General features: G+C 37.2%; 1 protein-coding gene across 4 annotated transcripts in view; it reads right to left on the reverse strand.

The window, feature by feature from the left end:
- ADK (adenosine kinase) overlaps positions 1 to 19,492 on the reverse strand; it is a 291,295-nt gene that overhangs the window by 211,038 nt on the left and 60,765 nt on the right. The window lies entirely within an intron of this gene.

A 19,492-nucleotide genomic window follows, 5' to 3' on the forward strand; every position in this document is an offset into this window, starting at 1 on the left:
AGTAGTACATTATTACATTTGAAGGTTAAAACAAGTACTTAATTTTAACAGAAGTATCTACCCTCACATTTCAGGTCAAACTTTAGGGTTAAGACCCAGATATAAGACATTCTTCCTTGTGTAGGATAATGTTTGGCATCTCTGATGACAGTACCCCAACAGCTTCAAGACCCGGCGTTCCCTCCAGCCACAGGCTGCAGAAAAGGGCAGTATCACACAACAGGCGACGAGAACGAGGAGGGGTGAAGGCTGCGAGGAGGCTGCGCACAAGTACTGCATCGTGCCTTTAAGTTCTAAGCACACTTCAAAATGAGTGGGTTGAACAGCAGGATTAATAACCTCAAAAGACATTATATTCAGAAGGACGGACTCCAGCAGGCAAGTTAAAATGTTTACTGTAAAATATGTTTGCACATTTGAGGCTCAAAATGACCTCAAGGTCAACCCTAATTAATAGCAAAGACTTGCCCTTAAGGTCTATTAACTTTAGATGTTTACCTTTAACAAATGAAGCTTGCCCAGTCAGATGTATTTCGACATATTTTATTTACCTTTAGCATCTTCTAAAAGATGATTGACACAACTTTATTTTAGACATGGTGAAAAATGAACACTATCTGCTGCCTTACCCTTCTCTCCCCTTCACAGCCCCAGTCTCCTTGTAGTACATGAACAACTGCTTTGAGGATAGATTTGTCAAGTAACGACTAGTTTGTTTAAAAGGTTTTGATTTTCAATACCGTGTTACTAATAAGAGCATTTTTATTTCTGCAGTACTTTTCATTTAAAATGTTTGAATAACGAGCTACTCACCTTAGCAAACTACCTATGGGCAGACAATTAGAAAGAAGCAAGAACTAAATTACTACATGTGCTTTTCACAGTTATACACACTACTAATTATCCACCAATTCCATGTCAAGCAATTGAAACCTCAAATGATAGCAAGTAGCTGAGAGTGGGGAAAAAAATAACCAAAAGCAACAGGTCTCCTCACAATTGCTTCTCAAGCAGAGACATACAAACTGTCATAAACCAATTAAGTATTTGGCAACATTTTTTTTCTTTAATGGACATGTTACCTTTTCAATCAATTTGAGTGTGTACTGCCCAAATCATATGGTTATTTTTTTATTCTTGTATATCTACATGGATACCGATATTTTAATTCCTTTACCTAAAGACCTTTGATGTTTCTCGGCCCATATTATTTAATGGCATGTTAAACCTTGTGAAGTTAAGATACTGTAGTTCATCACCTATGTTAGCTCTAAATCTGGATGAGTATGTGTTTAAATACTGATCTGGTGGTTTGAATGATAAAATAGGTGGTATTTGAATTTTGGGAAAAAAGTTGGAAACAACCTTGAAATACTGTCTGCATTATGAAGATTTCAAGGTGACAGCTATGTAATCTCAGAAATAATCCGAACAAATTACTTGACAATTACTTGACAGAATAAGACAAGCAATGGCAATAGACTTTCACTATTTCACACTGAACACTAGAAGACCTAACTTATTTTCTTTGAATTAAGATAATAAACTCCACACCTCCAAAGTTCTCTTACAGAAAACAGAAAAAGAGCTTGTACAAATGAAAGTAATTTTTGCTAGTCATTTTCTATGACACATCAAAAGGATGATATAAATTGCATGTTGTTTTAATTCACAAGAGCCTGAAAACCAAGTTGTATCAAGAATGACCTCAAAATAAAGAGTGCCAATAGCTTTTTATCTTAAGATGATGAACAGTTAGATGGACATTTTTCAAAATGTCAGCAGATGGCACACGCAGTGTAGGAACACTGACTTTGTCACTGTCTGCCATATGTCTGACCTGCAAAGAGAAGACACTACCATCCTAGCATGCCTCAAACGTGGTATTTGCTTTTGCAAAACTCTCCATTTTAAGGAAGTTCAACCACAGAAACTGCTCTGAGGCCTGGGCATGCTAAACAGAGCTTCTGTGTATGCTTCAGGACTAAGCTGTTATCACACTTTGGATAATTCAAGAAAATTAGAACCTTATGAGCAAGACTGAATAATATTTTTGTTTCACGTTCCGCAATTGTTGGCCTTTCTCTGAGTATTTTTTAAGGCTGTGCTGTATCTGAGAACTGTGACCTTTCTCCTGACCTAGCAATATACCATTACCTTAAGTAACGGAATAATAAATCCCACTATCAGCACCATATAGAGGGGCCCCTATTTTTGGTACGATGAATTTGTTCACCACATTACAGCATATTTTAACAAAAACAAGTTTGCATTTGCAGCAGCATATGTTTTCAGCTGTGATCCTGCTGATCAACTCTAGCACTGACCAAAGAGGGTATGTTAATGTTTTGCTCAATTATACTAAAGGCAATAACACTTGTCAGTTGCTTTCTTTTTCCCCCCTCCCCTTTTTAAAAAAAGGGTTGACTCCTAATTGAACTTGATACTTGAAGGTGAGCCTTTTCAGTAGCTTCACTTTTGACAGAATTAATGGCTATCAGAATAAAACAGAAAGGGGTAATGGAAGAAGCTACTATATAAAGAATACAAACAAGAATGACAATAATGTTTTTATGGTTTTGGGTTGGTTTTTTTAAACAAAATACACCTCGTTACATGACAGGAGGTAGAGGCTTATTTTTTCGAGGCACAGACTCCTCTCACGTATGCCACACCGTTACCTCAAACGGGAGAGCACTGTTAGCATTTCCCCCCAGTATTATCACTGCTGACAATTTCACCACCCTGTTTGTCACTCAAACCATTCATAACATAAGCATCACTACGCATCTCCTCTGTACCAAACGATGTTTAAACCTTACACTGTTCTTCCTCGTAGCACATCTTAAAAAGCACAATTTACTGTGCTATACAGATCCCTGCAAAGCACTACGCTGCTGAACATACCATCCTTCATTTGGTACATTCAGATTTACAACAGCCTCTGGGCACAAAGCAGTCAATAAAACCACCTTTTCTCTCACTAACCCATGGTATCATCCAATGTCCAGTTACTAGAATTTTCCATGAAAATTAGCAAATCTGCTTTTAATCTTCCATCAAACTATCTTTCAGCATAACATCTACAGAAAGTCATCAGCAAGGCTGTGCGATTTCCCAAGGCTATTCTCCAGCCTAACGACTGGGGCAACTCTCTCCTGGATCAATACCCATCTCTCATAACTCACTTTTACACACAAAATCTGAGGCTTTTTGGAGCTGGGACTATCTTGTTCTACATTACAGAGCAACAAGTACAGCCATGTTTGGCTCACCATGGTTTCAAAACCAAACTGACAACAAAAATAAGCACATAAAACACTCCCTACAACTGAAGGCAGACAACGGAAGGCAGTGGAGCTAGAGAAAGGAAAACTAACGCAATTCAAGTAATGCTGTTAAGTTTTTAGACACAATTTATATTGGACTACAAAGTAACTCCTGAAGAGCAAAATGGCCACAGAATATACCCAACATTTAGCTGTCTTATATAGAGCGCACACCACGAAAATACACTTCTGACGCATTTGTCAGAAGCTACTTATCTGCACCAAGTAGAGAAAGGTAATCTCTTGTTTTTCAGCAGGGTGTGTTGCCCTGGATATCTTTTGATGTATCTGCTTATTACCCAAGATGCACTCAATAGCATACATCAGCAGGGAGCTACACTTTAAAAAAATCAGCTGCCAAAAACAGCTAGAGAGGAGAGAAAAAATTATTTTTGCCCTTTTTGCTTTTGTATGCCAGATATTGACAGCCAGAATGTAAGACAAAAATCTGGTTATTTTGTACCATAATATTAGAGCATTTCCAACGGATTGTACATTTTTGTTTGGTGTTATAAAAATCTGTGAAAACACTAAGACAGGAACCTCTTAATCAACAAAAGGTTGCTAACCGCACATGAGGCTGTAACTTCTTTTTCTTTGGAAGGAAGTTGGGGCTGGGCAGGCAGCCTTTGTTGATACCCCTAGAGAGGATGGCAGACTAGGATTTGGTATGTTTTCCAGCTACTGGATGAATTTTAATTAGATTTTAATTACAAATCATAATTAACGGTGATTCTGACACCTTTCCTAGATATTTATTTTTACTTGCAAGAACTAGTCATATTAAGACACGACAATAGCTGAAGTGTTCAGCTGTGAGGAGAACCAGACTAATACACTGGCAGTTAGATGTCTGATCCATTTAATTGTGGTTTTTTACACCTACCTAAGTCTTCAAATTAGGTAACCTGTGTCAGAATATCTATGAAATCACTCCATAAATTACAGAAAAAAACCCACCACCCATGAGGAGACAGTGAGCATCGTATCATATAACGTGTTTTAATAATACTAAAAGCTCAGTAACACTACCAAAAGAAATACCAAATGTTATTCCTTTTTTTTTTTTTTTTTTTTTTTTAAATACCCTCAAGGAATAAATCAACACAAACAACTAAATAATGCCAAACCTCCATCCTGATTGTTTCACAGGGCACGGCAGAAGTAGTTATGCATACATCTGGACAAGCCTGTCATCTGTCACATTCTCAGTTTCATCGCAGCCTGGGCCGGTGCCAGAACAAGGCAGGCAGCCACACCACCAGGCAGATGGGGCACACGTTGGAGGGAGACGGCCTCCCCAGGTCAGCGTTAGCAGGCAAGCTGAAGCCCTCAGAATTTGATCCTAAGTAAAATCTAGTTCAGATTTAAGGAAAACCCGTAGTCTCAAGATGCAAACGTTATAATTAAAGCACAGGGTATTATTTTGCAACAGAAGTAAAAGGGGAAATACTTTAGGACAAAACCCGTGCGTTAGAAGAAAAGTAATTCATATTTTTAGCTCTGAAGGTGTACCTAATTTACCTAAATTGTACAACTTTGTGTTCAAAGTTCAAGCCCTAGAAAGGGTAGTTATATATATGAACTACTTCATCCCTAGTCTTTGACATATAACCAATTAAGATTGAGATGCAGATATAATTGGTTGTTCTTACTTAAAATTGGGACCCCAAAGAGCAAAAATACTGCCTTTTGGAAGGTACAATCACAGAGGTACATGAGAAAACTTTTAACAGCTGCTTGGCAATGACTGACTTTATGCAGAGCTAGCTCTTCTCCTTATTAGCTTGGCACAGAATTAAAGAGTTGGGAAAGGGTAGGGGAGTAGAGGGGAAGAATGAAACATGCTAAAAAGGAAGTATTGGAGACAGGTTAGCAGTACGGACATGTAACACAACAGAAAGCTAAATGTGTTAGGAATATGATTGCTACAATTTAATACAGCACATTATCGTATTTTTCCTCTTTTATTTACTAGAGTTCAGAAAGCAGTGACTCTCCGTGGAAGTATTTACTGCTACAAACCAGAATTTCACATCAAGTATTTTCCTAATCACCTCATCCAAACAAACAGCAAATGAGAAAAGCCAATAATTCCAACCAGGTTAGGATTATGAGTACCAAATGTTAATATATGAAAGAAGGAAAAAAATGCATAAGCAAATTGCAAGATTCATAGCTTTGAAATATTTTACCACAAGTGAGGTTGAAAAAAAAAAAAAATGCACTTAAATGTCAGTTTGATAAAAGCCAAAAGAACATTTTCCACATGTGTTTGCATTTAGGCATATTGAAACAAGATGGAAAAAGTAACAGTCATTCAAATGTAAGGTTAAAACATCAGCTCTTAAGGATCATGATTTAAAGAAATTTCTCAAAGTAATTTTTTTTCTTTCCTCAGCAAAGAGTCAAGCAAATTTACGCAAGTGTTCTTGAAAAGCCCCCTTTATTCCAGATTATCTGGTTGTCTTCCTCCCCTACGTTATCTCTAAAACGTACAAGATAACACTCAGAAGCACTGCCCACCACAAGGCAAGTATTTCTGTCGATATTCTGAAATGCTGTAGGAAAATGAGAAGGAAAACTATACCACTAGATTATTAAGAGATTACATTTCTGATTCTAACTGTCACTAAACAGTACAAATATATATACACACATTATATATACACATAGTACCTTCACAAACTGTAAAATCAGTGTATTACGACTACTATAGTATAGGTCAAGATGACTAAAATTTCTCTATTAAATTTCTACTAAAAACATTTGAAAAAGTTTCACTTGAGGATAGATATTCAGAGATACCATTAGAGAATTCCTGTCAGTTCAGTAATTGACTACAAGCTTACAGTTTCCTCCCACTGTCTTTTTGGGAGAAGATCTTCCAAAAGATCAGCTAAGACTCAAAAATTCTGCAGACACCTCTAGGGATTTGCCCCAATAATTTTTCTTGAAAATCACCATAACCAGAAATAGCTCCCTGCCCTTATGCAAAGCCAGTAAGGATGAAAAGACATTGCAGGCAGGCAAAACTACAAACCATTTACCTTCTTCATTCCTGGATGCACCAAAATATGTTCTGGAGCAGTAAGGAACAAGGTCATTTCCTTTGTTATTTCTCAGCAGTATTACAAAAACATTTACACTTGCTCCTGATGTTCTCAGTATACATTTGGCAGCTTGCATACAACAATACTACTTCCAAAAAACTTGTCATTATCTGTTTGCTTCTCATAAGTAGCATGGGAAGAATACATGCTTTCTGAGAAGTAACAGTAATTTTTTTGTGTATAAATTTCCTCGCTAACTAACCAATGAAATGGCAAGTGGTTTATTTTGTTAGGAAGTAGTACACTTCTTAACCCTTTGAACATCAATAATCTTGTCTATCCTACAATAAAAATGCAGGAACACTGAATGGTTTTGAAAATAATACAAGGTTTACAAAATTAAAAGCAAATTAGAGATCATAATGCTAATTATGCAACAATCATGTGAAGCTGCAATAGATGCTTCCCACTTGGCACAGTCGAAACCAGGTGTTAACTGTCAATAAACCTTTAGTGAATGCTAATCAAAACTGCTGTTTCACAAGCATCAACTTACTCCAGCTCACATCAAAGTGAAAATTTGTTTAACTTAATATTTGCCAAGAATATTTTAATATTAAAGTATTCAGTCAGCAAGAGATCTTAGGCCTTATCTGTGCTACGATTTAGATTATCTAAAGCTGTAGTACAAATCATATTAAGTTGCCTGTAAAAAAAGAGCTAAGAAAAAAAAAAAAAAAAAGATGTATGGACACTCAGACCTGACAGAGAAAAATATTTTATTGTAGTAACTTTACAATTTGTGCTTTTATCTATAAACACAGAGCAGTAAAAAAAAAGTTAACCAAGTTGCAAAGTTTGAGCTCTAATTCAGAGTTGATAAAGTATTACGAAGTTCTGCAGAGCTACTCCAAAACTAAACTATAATCTAATTGTTTCCATTCATCACTCGGATTAAGAAGCATTTTATCTGCCTAATTTGTCTATTAACAAAGTCCAAAACAACAGTGGCAGTTGTTAACCACAATCTAAATCAATTTTTTGTTCATACAGTAATATAAATGGTTCATGTCAATTTGACTATACTACTGAAACATCCATTTTTCTTCACCTCTTGTGTTATTCTACATTCTTTTACATCAGTAACCAGTGAGTAAATTTAAACCAAAAAAATATTCTAAATACACAAAGATCTTTAAGTAGACCAAGATGACAGTATAAAGCCACTCTAATCTCCTATTAACATTCAGTGAACTATAATGATTTTCCTCATGAACAAATAAAGAGTGCAGAAAACCCTGCTTTAAGCACAACCGACAGTAAATACCAAGATTTCCATTTTAGTTCTCTGTAACTTCCCTGCTTCTCAAGACAGCTCTGTCTTGAATATCCCGTAAAGACAGTCACCTACTGATACTGAGTAATAACATTAATTTCGATACCTCAGAAACACAGGCAATATTTCTTACCGCAAGCACACAAGCATACTCATAAATATATTTCCTTTTTTAAGCTCTTGATAAGTGATGCACCCGCATCTTCATTTTCATTAGGTGGTACTGGAAATTACAGAAGGAATCAACTCTTTTATTATCAATATCTTCGGATACTTGAGGGGGAAAAAAAAGATATTTAAGAGAGAAGGAACCAAAACTGTTCAGAATAGATAACACGGAAACACATTACTTTCACTTTTGGAAAACACCAAAACCTAGGTCTCCTACAAGTAAGAGAATTTACACTGGTGGGATGACACCCAAGGACTGGATAATAGAATACAGTGCTCCCTGAAAAGATGCATGAATTGCCTACTAAGGAGACAGTTACCGGACCATCTATAGAGTCAGTATATTCAAACTACCCATAAACAATTGAGATGAGGATTTGGAAGCTGTCTAACCACAGCAACCTCATGTTTAGGAAAAGTTAATTCTGTCTGCTAAAACACAGGGTAAGCTTTCCCATGCAAACTTCCATGCTACTGAAGTTAAATTGATTCTGATACTTACACTAGCTTATTTATAGGTTTCTCAAGTGTTTTGACCACAACACTATTGTTGGCAATGTAGGTATATGACAAATTGTAAGATATGCCAAAATGTAAAATATTTATCTCGAAAAAACCCAGACTAAACCCTGTGGGTTACTTAGGAGCAGCACACACTAGTAGTATCAGAATCATTACATGGTTTTGGTTTAAAGCATTTTGTACCGTGACTAGAGCAATATGAGAAAATGGGTTAAAACACTACAGGTTGAAGGGTTAACAGGTACTAATATGCAAAAATACTTATTTGAACGAGGTAAGGTAAACGTTCTCTTTTAACTCAATACTCCATGATAATTGAAAAAACCAAACCCAAACAGCTAAATAACCAACGGAAAGTAAAAATTATTAGCTCTAAAGGAAACATCCTCTTCCTACAAAACAGAAAGACCTCTTCAGACTTGTAATGTGCTTCGCAAGAGGAAGGTATGGAAACAAAAGAAGGAAAAGGTATAAATTGTAAGTGTCAGTAGAAGTACCAAAGGAGACAAAAAGACTTGACACTGATGCTGTTCTTTAGATTATTTCTTTTATAGAATAGCATTTGGGGGTCTTTTTTTTCCCCCCGTCTTTCATATACTTCTCCCTAAATTTTTACATTTTTTTTTTTTGTAAATGAATCATCTGCACTACCAAATTCTGGAATTTCAACAATACAAAAATGAAGCAACTAGATTAACAACTTTGATCAAGTACTCTTACATTAAATTTCTAACTTGAGCGGTAATATTTTCAGCTGCAAAACAAAGCCTCCTGTGTTATAACAGCACAAAACCTTCAAACCTTGAGGGAAAAGGTCAAAGAAGAGACTATAAATTGCACACAGAAAGAACAACAACAAAATTAAAATATAGTCCTCAGTAGGGACCAAAACAAAGATGCTGGATAATGCTTAAAAATAATACACTGAATGTCGATGAATTTGGGGTTCTCTCAAGGACACAAGCCTCATATAGGTCTTATCTACTTAGGAATATTTTCAGAAGATTCCTAGAGCTAGGTAAACTATTTGGATTTCAGGGAGTGAACGATGTTCTGAATTAGGAAGCAACTACGTATTATTCTCTATCTGTAAAAGGTGACTGTCTTCAATTAACCTTCTTTTTTGAAAATGTTTCGCTATTATACCATTACTAGGCTCTTAATCAGTCTTCCACTTTTTGAGCTTTTCGTATACATAATACAATAATAATAATAATAATAATAATAGTGAGTGCATGCTTATTCTTACAGGGAGATAAGTCTCCATTTGAACATATTTTCTAGTTGAAGCTTTAGTTACTTGGCGGAATGTCTCCTGCAGAGATTAGCCTATTATTATTTGCTACAGACCTTCTCTGAAAGCAAGAAGCCCATTTTCTCCAGATGACTCATTAACAAGCACGACAGAATGAAGTGTTCCAGCCTGAAATGCCAACAGCTAAAAATAACTCATCCCACAGCCTATGACAATTCAGTCCATCTCTTCACTCCATAGGCAAAAATCTGAGAGGGTCACCTTTTTTGGGGAAAAAAATTAGCATATGCAATGAAGGGCAGGGCACGGACAGCATCACCACCAAAAAAAAAATCCCCAAACCACCCCGACAACACCAGACACACCCAAAAATCACAAGTTACAGAAAAGCTGCAAGGAAATAGTACTGCATAAATCATTTCAAAAAGGAACTTTCCAAGCAGCACTAAAAGGCTAATAACACAGCAGAACAACAACTCGTGGATTTAAAGGAAAAATCCAAACATTTGACTAAAATATGACAACACTGAGAGCATCTCTCTGACAAATTGGTCATTTTGACTTCTCCTGTCTGCACACACCCTGCCGCTACAACGCTACCAGGACATGTTTAGTGATACCCTGTGTTAGCCTGCATGCTATTATTAAGAAGCTTATGGTCAGCTGTTAAGTTTCACTGAATCACACCAGCTCTTTTGCTCCACAGAACTCCTAAAAAGCAGCATTTTGTGCACGAAAATTTATCTCCCCTCCTAAGAAGGTTGCAATGAAAGAGGATTAAACTTATCTTCTTAACCTCACCCCTGCAAAAACTACGGGGGAGGGGAATTTCATTGGACTTTATGAAGTATAGAAATACATTGACTGGGAAATTATAGAATCATGGAATGGTTCGGGTTGCAAGGGACCTTAAAGGCCATCAAGTCCAGCCCCTCTGCCATGAGCAGGGACATCTTCAACTGGATCAGGCTGCTCAGAGCCCCGTCCCACCTGGCCTGGAACATTTCCCGGGATGGGGCATCCACCACCTCTCTGGGCAGCCTGTGCTGGTGTTTCACCACCCTCACTGTGAAAAATTTCTTCCTTGTATCTAGTCTAAATCTACCCTTTCAGTTTAAAACCATTACCCTTTGTCCTTTCACAGGCCCTGCTAAAATGTTTTCCCCACATCTTTCTTACAAGCCCCTTTTAGGTACTGGAAGGACACAATCAAGCCACGCTGGAGCCTTCGCTTCTCTACGCTGAGCAACCCCAACTCTCTGAGACTTTCCTCATAGGAGAGGTGTTCCATCCTTCTCATTATTTTTGTGGGCCGCCTCTGGACCCACTCCAACAGGTCCACATCTCTCCTGCACTGAGGGCCCCAGAGCTAGTCACAGCACTGCAGGAGGGTCTCACCCAAGTGGAGCAGAGGGACAGAATCATCTCCCTCAACCTGCTGGCCACGCTGCTTTTGACGGGGTCCAGGATACGGTTGGCTTTCTGGGCTGTGAGCGCACACTGCCCGCTCATGTCCAGTTTTTCACCCGCCAGTACTCCCAAGTCCTTCTCCACAGGGCTGCACTGAATCCATTCTCCACTCAGTCTGTATTAATAACGTGTGTTGCCCCGACCGAGGTGCAGGACCCTGCACTTGGCCTTGTTGAACCTCATGAGGTTCACACGGGCCCACTTCTCAATGTGGAAAAACCCATGTGGGAACTGAGCAGCTACCAACCACTAAAAGTGAATTTCTGTGTCTGAAGAGCTGTTGGAACAAAACACCAGTGCACAAGCAACTGGTAGTTAACTCTCACACAGTGACCCTTAATTTGTTATCAAAGTCTTCTTCACAAATTCTGAAGTAAAAATTGAAGAAACTGAGTTTAGTCAAGAAAGGAAACGTCTAGAAACAAGATGGACAGTTGAATGTTGACTCTTACAAAGAAACCAAACATTTCTTCATAGCCCTTGCAGGCAGGAAGAAATTGGCTTAACTAAGACTCAGACTATACATTACAGAAAGCTCACCACAGGGAGTTAGACACCCTCCACAGAGGGGAGACAATCTCCTTCACTCCTTTTGAGAGCAGTTAGAACAACATTTAGATATCCCAGCTACATACGTTTAGCATGGTGCTGTATGACGGACTTGAGGCTCATACCAGCCCTCCATGTCTATTATTAAAAGCACAGAAGAAAACCGAATGGCATTTCCTCAGTTTTCTCATTTCTAGGTTTAACATTCCTTTAGTCTCCTACACTTGTCACGAAAGCGCCCGCAGGAGAGAAATCAACACACAAGGAGATTGCAAAGGAGCTCACTGCACAGTTTTTGACAAAAACAAAAAAGTCAACAACTCATTTCATTTCAAATGTAATCTTTCACAAGATAGGTCACAAAAGATAAAGAATACGCAGCTGTTCAAGAAATCAGGCAATTGTAATGAAGTTCCATAGAAACGCAAAGCAATCACAACCACTTCTCCAAGTGGTATGATCACTTCTTTAACTCTCGTTTTCACAAGTAAATAAAACTTTTACAAACATAAATAAAAAAACCCCAAACAAACGATACTCAACACTCTAGCTAAATCTCCTGTTGGGGAGTGGGAAAAAGGGAAACACATGTAAATACCAAAACAAACCCCAAACACACATCTTTTTGTAGAATCTGTAGACATTCCAGTATCGAGCATGATGAGAATTATACAAGAGCTCACAAAGACTGGAAAAATAGCTCAAAGAGCAATTTTGAATATCTAGACAAGACCAGAATGAAAGAGTTTCATGGGCAAGTCTGAATGCCCTGAGATTGATATGACAGCAATTTAGAAAACATTTTTTTAAGAAGACATCAAGACTCTACTCTGAGTGATGTACAGGCATGCATGAAGTAAAAGTATTCCTAAAAGAATAAAGGACCCTGACCTAAATGTTACTGCTCACGTGTAAGATCAGTCAGGTTGAAAACTCTCAATGTTATGATCGTTCTCTGCTCCTCCTGATAGAGGTGGTGAACATCATCGTGCCAGGGTGAAAATCAACAGTACGAACACTGTAAGCAGCTTTCGTCCTCATCACCTTGAAAGGGAAACAGTGAGAAACTGAAAGTGGTACAGAGAAAAGCAGCAGGCATAATTAAAGTAATGGAAATGCTTTCACATTAATGAAGACAACCAGGACACAGTCTGGAGGAGTCAACTATGCAGAGAATCAGGATCTTTTAATTTGTCAGTAGAATAGGTTGTGATTATTCAGATCATCTCAGAATATAAGAGATAAAGGGCTTAAAAGAACCAAGCTAGTGACAGATGCCAAAGATAGAAAAGAACATATACTTCTGCAAGACGTACTCTGAAGCTACGGCACTCTTTCCTTCGCAGATCATGAATGTCCGATGCATATTGGAATCAAGAAATTACTGGATAAGTCAATGGAAAAAACACCTAACAAAATTTATTTGGTAAGAAAGAATACCCCCTGCCCCCACGTCATACCATCTCCATGTCACAAACTGTCTAAACATTACTTGCTGGAAGCTGGGAGAACATTCAGCACAAATCTAGAAATTCCACCATCTTTGCTTTACTTCACAGCCCTTCCCTCCAGTCTCAAATACCAGTAATTAGGCCTCTGAACTGACTGGATATGACTAACTATGTTCTCACGTAATACCAAGCAGAGGTACGTGAACCGTTTCAGCTGTAGCCCTTGTCACCGTGACACTGCTTTTGCCGTCAGGAAGACTTGAGCAGAGTATTACACTTACAGTAGCGCAGCTGCACGACTTGCAAAAACATGTTTGGCCCTTATGTCAGAGGCTGGCCGGTGACTTTCGCCACGTTACAGCAATGTTACCCAATTCACACACACTTCCAAGTATATTCCTCTGTAGCACATGTAGTCCTGTGGGATGATCCACAGAGAGCACTACTGAGTGGAGAGCTTAAAGAAAGCATCTGTACCTAACAGAAGATGCTGGGTGACTCCCCTTTGAATCCGAATATGCCGTTTGGTAGGTGAACACTTGTAGGGGAGCTTGCCTTTGCTCACAGACAAAGCCTACCCTTTTTCTAGCAGGAGCTCCTGACTTTGTCTCACCATAGGAAGAATGTCTCTAATTGTGTAAAACTATTTCTCTCTCCAATCTTTACTCACTGATTATACTGTAAAAAAAGTTTATATAAAAAACCACCTCCCTCCAAACCTTTTCTGAGATTAGAAAAGAAAAAAAAAAAGGTTGATAACACACTCATCCTGACTCTCTAGCCAAGAACGACTACTGGTAGCGAGAACATTAAAACTTTACACACGAAACATGCTCTTATTTGTATCAAGATCATATACAAGTGAATAGGAATGCAAATGCATCTGATCAAAGGACAAGTTGAACTGAAGCAACTTGTAATGTTTGCCTTTTTGTATGCCATGTAATCCTTTGAGCACAAAATTTCAACTAAGGTGGATTAAGACCAACAATTAAACCAACTATATACCTTTTATTTCAATCCCTAAAGATTTAGGCTTTTAAAAAAACACGTTCTAAGCAGGTTATTACAAAAGTCACAGTGAAAAAAATTCAAAATTAGAGTTTTCAGTTTTAATAAATAGTTTGATATCATGGTGAACTCTAATTTGTTTGCTTGAACAGGGTCTTTTCCTAGTGGGTAGGAACAAAGCAGCTTTGAGTTACAAACAATGCCCTGCAGTCAGAAAAACTCATGAGGTATTAATTTACAGTTTCATCTGTGATCAGTTAAACTGTATGTGAAATCTTAAACATCTTTTAAAAAAAACACAACACTGCAAATAGCTCAATAAGGTATTTTTTCAACAGTGCCTTAACAAAAACCATACAATATTAACTACTATTGTCAAAACAGAGCCAAATGCAAGTTGTGTTTAATGCCTGCATTCTAGTAACCAAACAATACTGAGAGATCTGATCCTTCAAGAATATCTAAGGAGCTGACACACAAGTAACAAATATGGTCTCCAAACCTGCTTTGCTCTGATTCTTACCTCAAAGAAGAAGAAAAGTAATGATAAAAAAACCCACCCAAGTATCAGGAAAAAAGCACCTATGTCTACGTATATATAAAACATGTATTATATGTAGCAAAATACATACACGTTTTTGCTACAGTGTCTATATCTATCTATACATAACAAGAGATGGCAGCTTATGCTCTTACATCCCTGCTCTCTTCTTCCTCTGGTTTAGAAGCGACTATGGTGTGGCTTTGAGCCAGTCTAGAAAGGCACAACGATATTTGCAGGACTTGCTTTTGAGGGAGACAACTTAGCAGCGATATGTAATTGTGGTCAGCTGCGAATAGTGGGAACATCTGGAACACTTAAACCTCTCAAAACATATTTATATTGCTAATATGCATTTATTTCTAAACAGTAACTTTTCGTAACTGTTAAATTAACTTTCAGTATTTGCTGAGGACTGAATTAGTTTTACAAAACTTTAACAAAGATTTTCATTAATAGGTTCTCATTTGTTAGAGAGGGAAATTATAATGTTAAGCTTTAAACAGAAGTCCATTATGAACAATGTACATGAATGTAGAACACTTGAAAACACAGGGAAACTTTTGCAGCAGTTGTAAAAGTAGCCAACATTCTTCCCATGTTTAGAAATACTTGTTTTTAGAAGTCTTAAGACTTTAAACCATCAGTCCCAAAAGTTTTCACAAAAGTTTTTCACTTCACTATAGAACCAGGCACAGAAGTACATAAACTTCTTTACTACATAAACATAGATCGTAGGAAGTTAGCATAGATCATGACTTAACTATTGCATCTATATCCCACAGATGTAACTCCTACTGTGGAAATGACAGAGCACTTGCTACTTGCCAATGACCTGCAATGAGAGCTACTGGAGCGCTGTACAGAATACTGTCATGCACAGTGGCACAGACCTAAGAGCACCAGTGTAAGGTATGCGTGTGTACATGCTTTTTTTTTTAAAAAAAAAAAAAACCTCCTGAAAGAGCTAGTTATGTAGTGTGAACATAATTACACCATTATAAATTATTATGACCTCATTAATGAAATACAGTAATTTGATTTTCATTCATGAGGTTTTCTCTACTTCTAACTCCGTTCTTTTACTAATTAGTAGCAGAGTCAAAATCATTCATTAATATATACGTACCGCATTTTGAGAGAACAGCTAATATTACACAATTATTAGATGTCTCACAATTCAAGCATTACATATGTGTAACTACAAAAAAAAAAAAGGAAAAAATGAACTTAAAAGTCATTTCAGTTAATTTCCGTTTCCTGGATTTCAGACTCTGGATTTCTCAGTTGACGGATCTATTCCAATGTGAAGACAGTTGAACTTCAAGCAAAACTGCTTAAGTTTCAAATTAGAACACAATGCAAAATGGGTTTGTTCACAAGAGAGTGCTATACAAAACACATGAAACCAATAATGATGCACAAAATCTTTATGTTAAAATCACACAAGTGACAAACACATGGAAGCTAGAAAAAGCTGGAAATAAGACTTTGGCTCATTCTTGTGTGCGCTGCTTTCTATTTTACCTTCCCATTAAGCTTGTGGCCCTACACCTTCTATATACACCACTTATGAAGACAGAATTATTGACTTTCTCAGCAGTATTATGTGATATACATTTCTATAGTGAAGCACTTTTATTCAAGCATAAATGAACACATTTTCATAGAATCACACTGAGATTAAAAGTATAACTATCCACTTCCTGTGGAATCAAAGGTTAAAAAAAAAAATACTGATTTTGAGTGTTCAGCTTGTTAGGCTTAGGACCTGTTTTCTCCGTATTCACGTTTATCTAGTACCCAATATGTTAAAAGTACAACTTCCATTACTCAAAGTTTATGTACTCAGCACGTTAAGACCACAAGTTAAATACTTAGGGGGAAAATAATAATAATAAAAAAACCACCTGTGAAAGTTAGAAAATTTAGACAGAAGACGAGAATACCATCTTCCAGGAGATTATTCAACCTGCTGTAAAGGAACCCTGTCTTCACTTTCTACTCTCTCTCTATTTATTTATCTTCACATATCCCGTCTTCCACAATGTATGATGCTCTATAGACAAGGGCAACTTTCCCTTACACATTCACCATTCTAGTCACATTGTGCTCTGAGCAGTTCCACATTAAAAACAGTGTATGGCCACATTGCCAAAGACCACCACCAGAGATGCATGCTTGTTATCAAGACTGAAGAATTTAAGACAATCACACAGCTAATGGTTATTGTCACCTTAGTGGAGATGGCAATAACTGCCTGTATTAATGTTGTTTTATGTTAAAATTGACCAACAAGGCAGAACACTTAAATCAGTTTCAGAGATACCAATTAGGCATATCCACACTAAAAATACTGCCAAGAGTAAACTCTTATGTTTCATGAACAACCAGCACATTGTTATTGGAACTGGTATTTGACTGCATATTTATTGGCTTAACTTATAGAGAGGACAAGTATTTCCCCAAAACAGAAATACAAGATATCACCAAAGACACATCCTGGACATGAAATGAAGTATGCAATATCTAGAGACATTTCAAAACCAGTTTTTTCCTCCACAGTTCTGTTTCAGATCCTACAACAGGGAAGTCAAACTTGGCTGGCAAAGATTATTAAGCTAAATCAAGCCTTTATAAATTAAAAGAGCTCTGAAAGGCTGCCCTGCAAATCTCCTACAACAGTCAACTGAAGCTGCCGCTTGTCTTCTGAGCACAATTTTTTTTTTTTTTTTTTACATGCTCTGTAGGTTTAGGACAGGAATGTGACAGCAATGGCAATGACAGACAACCATCAATGCATCACATACAAGCCTTGAATTAAGATTCTGGAAAACAAATAAGTGTATTTCCCCAAGTCTTTATTGCAAACAATCTGGAGTTAAGAATTTTTAAGTATGCATTCCTTCAGATGAAATCTTGAACATGGACAGACCAAGAGTATATATAGCAAAAGAAAATAAATGCTCAACATGATCTCTTTGTACCTGAACAGACAAAACCACAAAACGTTCTTTTTTGTTCCATTTCTTTGTTAAGATGCATGTTGTCCAGAACATCAAGCTTGCTTGCTGATAGTGACGATTTTCCACATGTTCTCAAACTGCTATTTTTCAGAAGTAGTAGTATTTTTTCACAACTTAATTGTCCTGCATTTTCTCGGGCAAAAATATCTACAAACTTATCACACTTTCCTCCAAGTAATAAAATTCAACTTGATTTAGTATTCAGTTTCGTTTCTACCCAGTATCTCATTTTATGAAATACCTATTGAAGTCCCTTATTCCCCTTCAACCTTTTTTAGTTACAGTAAACTATTTCCAAGAGGAGTTGGTTTTGTTTTTTTAAGTGACCTCATCTGCAGACCTTGTCTTCTTTTGTTTGCTGGGCTGCATCTTTCCTATTTGTAGTAAATTAGTAAAAAATTAGTCTGGTTAATGTTTCCATTTGTGAGCACTTTTGGAAACCTTATTAGCTTTGTGTGGCATCTGTATTTTTGAAGTCAACTGCACTCTACAACTCAAACTTTCGGAGAGTCTCCAGGTGGCAAATTTCAGGCATTCCTAGGCCTTTCAAGGGGAGAGGGAAAACGCAGATGCAGCCAGCCTTCTCGCACGCGCGGCTGTGTAGGAAACAGTCGTCCCAGTGCTAAGAGCAGCAGGTAGGTTGAACTTCTACAAAGAGTTATACGTGGGTAAAGCTTTTAGAAGTCTGAACAGAACAACATCTACTTGGCCACTAGCTTCTACTGTTCTACCACCAAGGGCACTGCAACTTTTGGCAAATTTAATTTACAACTAATTATTTAAATAACATTAGAAGTGAGACAATTGACTATATTAGATAATTAGGTATAGCATTCAGAACAACCACCATGATCTGCTTAAATGTGTTATATTATCAGTGGTTTCGGCTCATAACAATAATCTGCTGACAAAGAACGAACTAGTTTCAGTTATACTTCCCCAAGGAAAAAGTAATTTTTTGTAAGACATTATTGTTAAGACAGTATTTATGTATACTGTTTGGCATCGCGACTTCCTTTATTTCCCCCTATTTGAATGCACCAATTTTTTTGGTTAATACAGTAATTCTGTTGTATTAAATCTGAACCTGATTAATGATGCACTGTATCAAGCTAAGTAGAATTAAATTAGTGTATAATTGATTAGTGTGTAATTGGAGCAGAGCTGTAGATTTACCAACTTTAATTAGGATGGCTTATTACAGATAATTTACGTTATCATAATATAAAACAGAAAACAGAAGTACTCGGCTCATCAAAAAGCTTAAGATCAGGTGGACAGCCTCACAGATTAAAAAGGCGTACAAACTAATGCCTTGCAAAGTTCTTTAAGACAAGTAAATCATAACAAGCTAAAGTCCTTTAAAGAAAGGCAAATTGCTGATTAACCTTTTACCCTGGATTTCCTAAGCAATTAGACTGTTCATACTCATTTACTATAACAGACCATTCTGATAGAAGCGGCTAAATCTACAGTGCTGCTACAATTAAACATCAAATCCTTTTAGTCGGTATGCAATATTACCAGAGAGAATAGGAAGATGATTACTACTTTTAGAAATTAAAAAAAACCCACCCCCGAAACAAAAAAAACCCCACAACCCCCCCAAAACGACAAAAAAACCCCAACCCTAACCCATTTAAGATTCAAGCGTCCAAAGCATATGCATTTACTGAAGCAGCAGAAGAATATAAGCAGCAGCAACTCTGCTACCAGACCTCATCCGTATTTTCTTAATACTCCTTTCAATGGTAACTCCAGCCTAGACAGACGGAAGA

This window comes from Falco cherrug, chromosome 9 (genome assembly GCF_023634085.1).
Source record: "Falco cherrug isolate bFalChe1 chromosome 9, bFalChe1.pri, whole genome shotgun sequence".
In the NCBI taxonomy this organism is placed as follows: Eukaryota; Metazoa; Chordata; class Aves; order Falconiformes; family Falconidae; genus Falco; species Falco cherrug.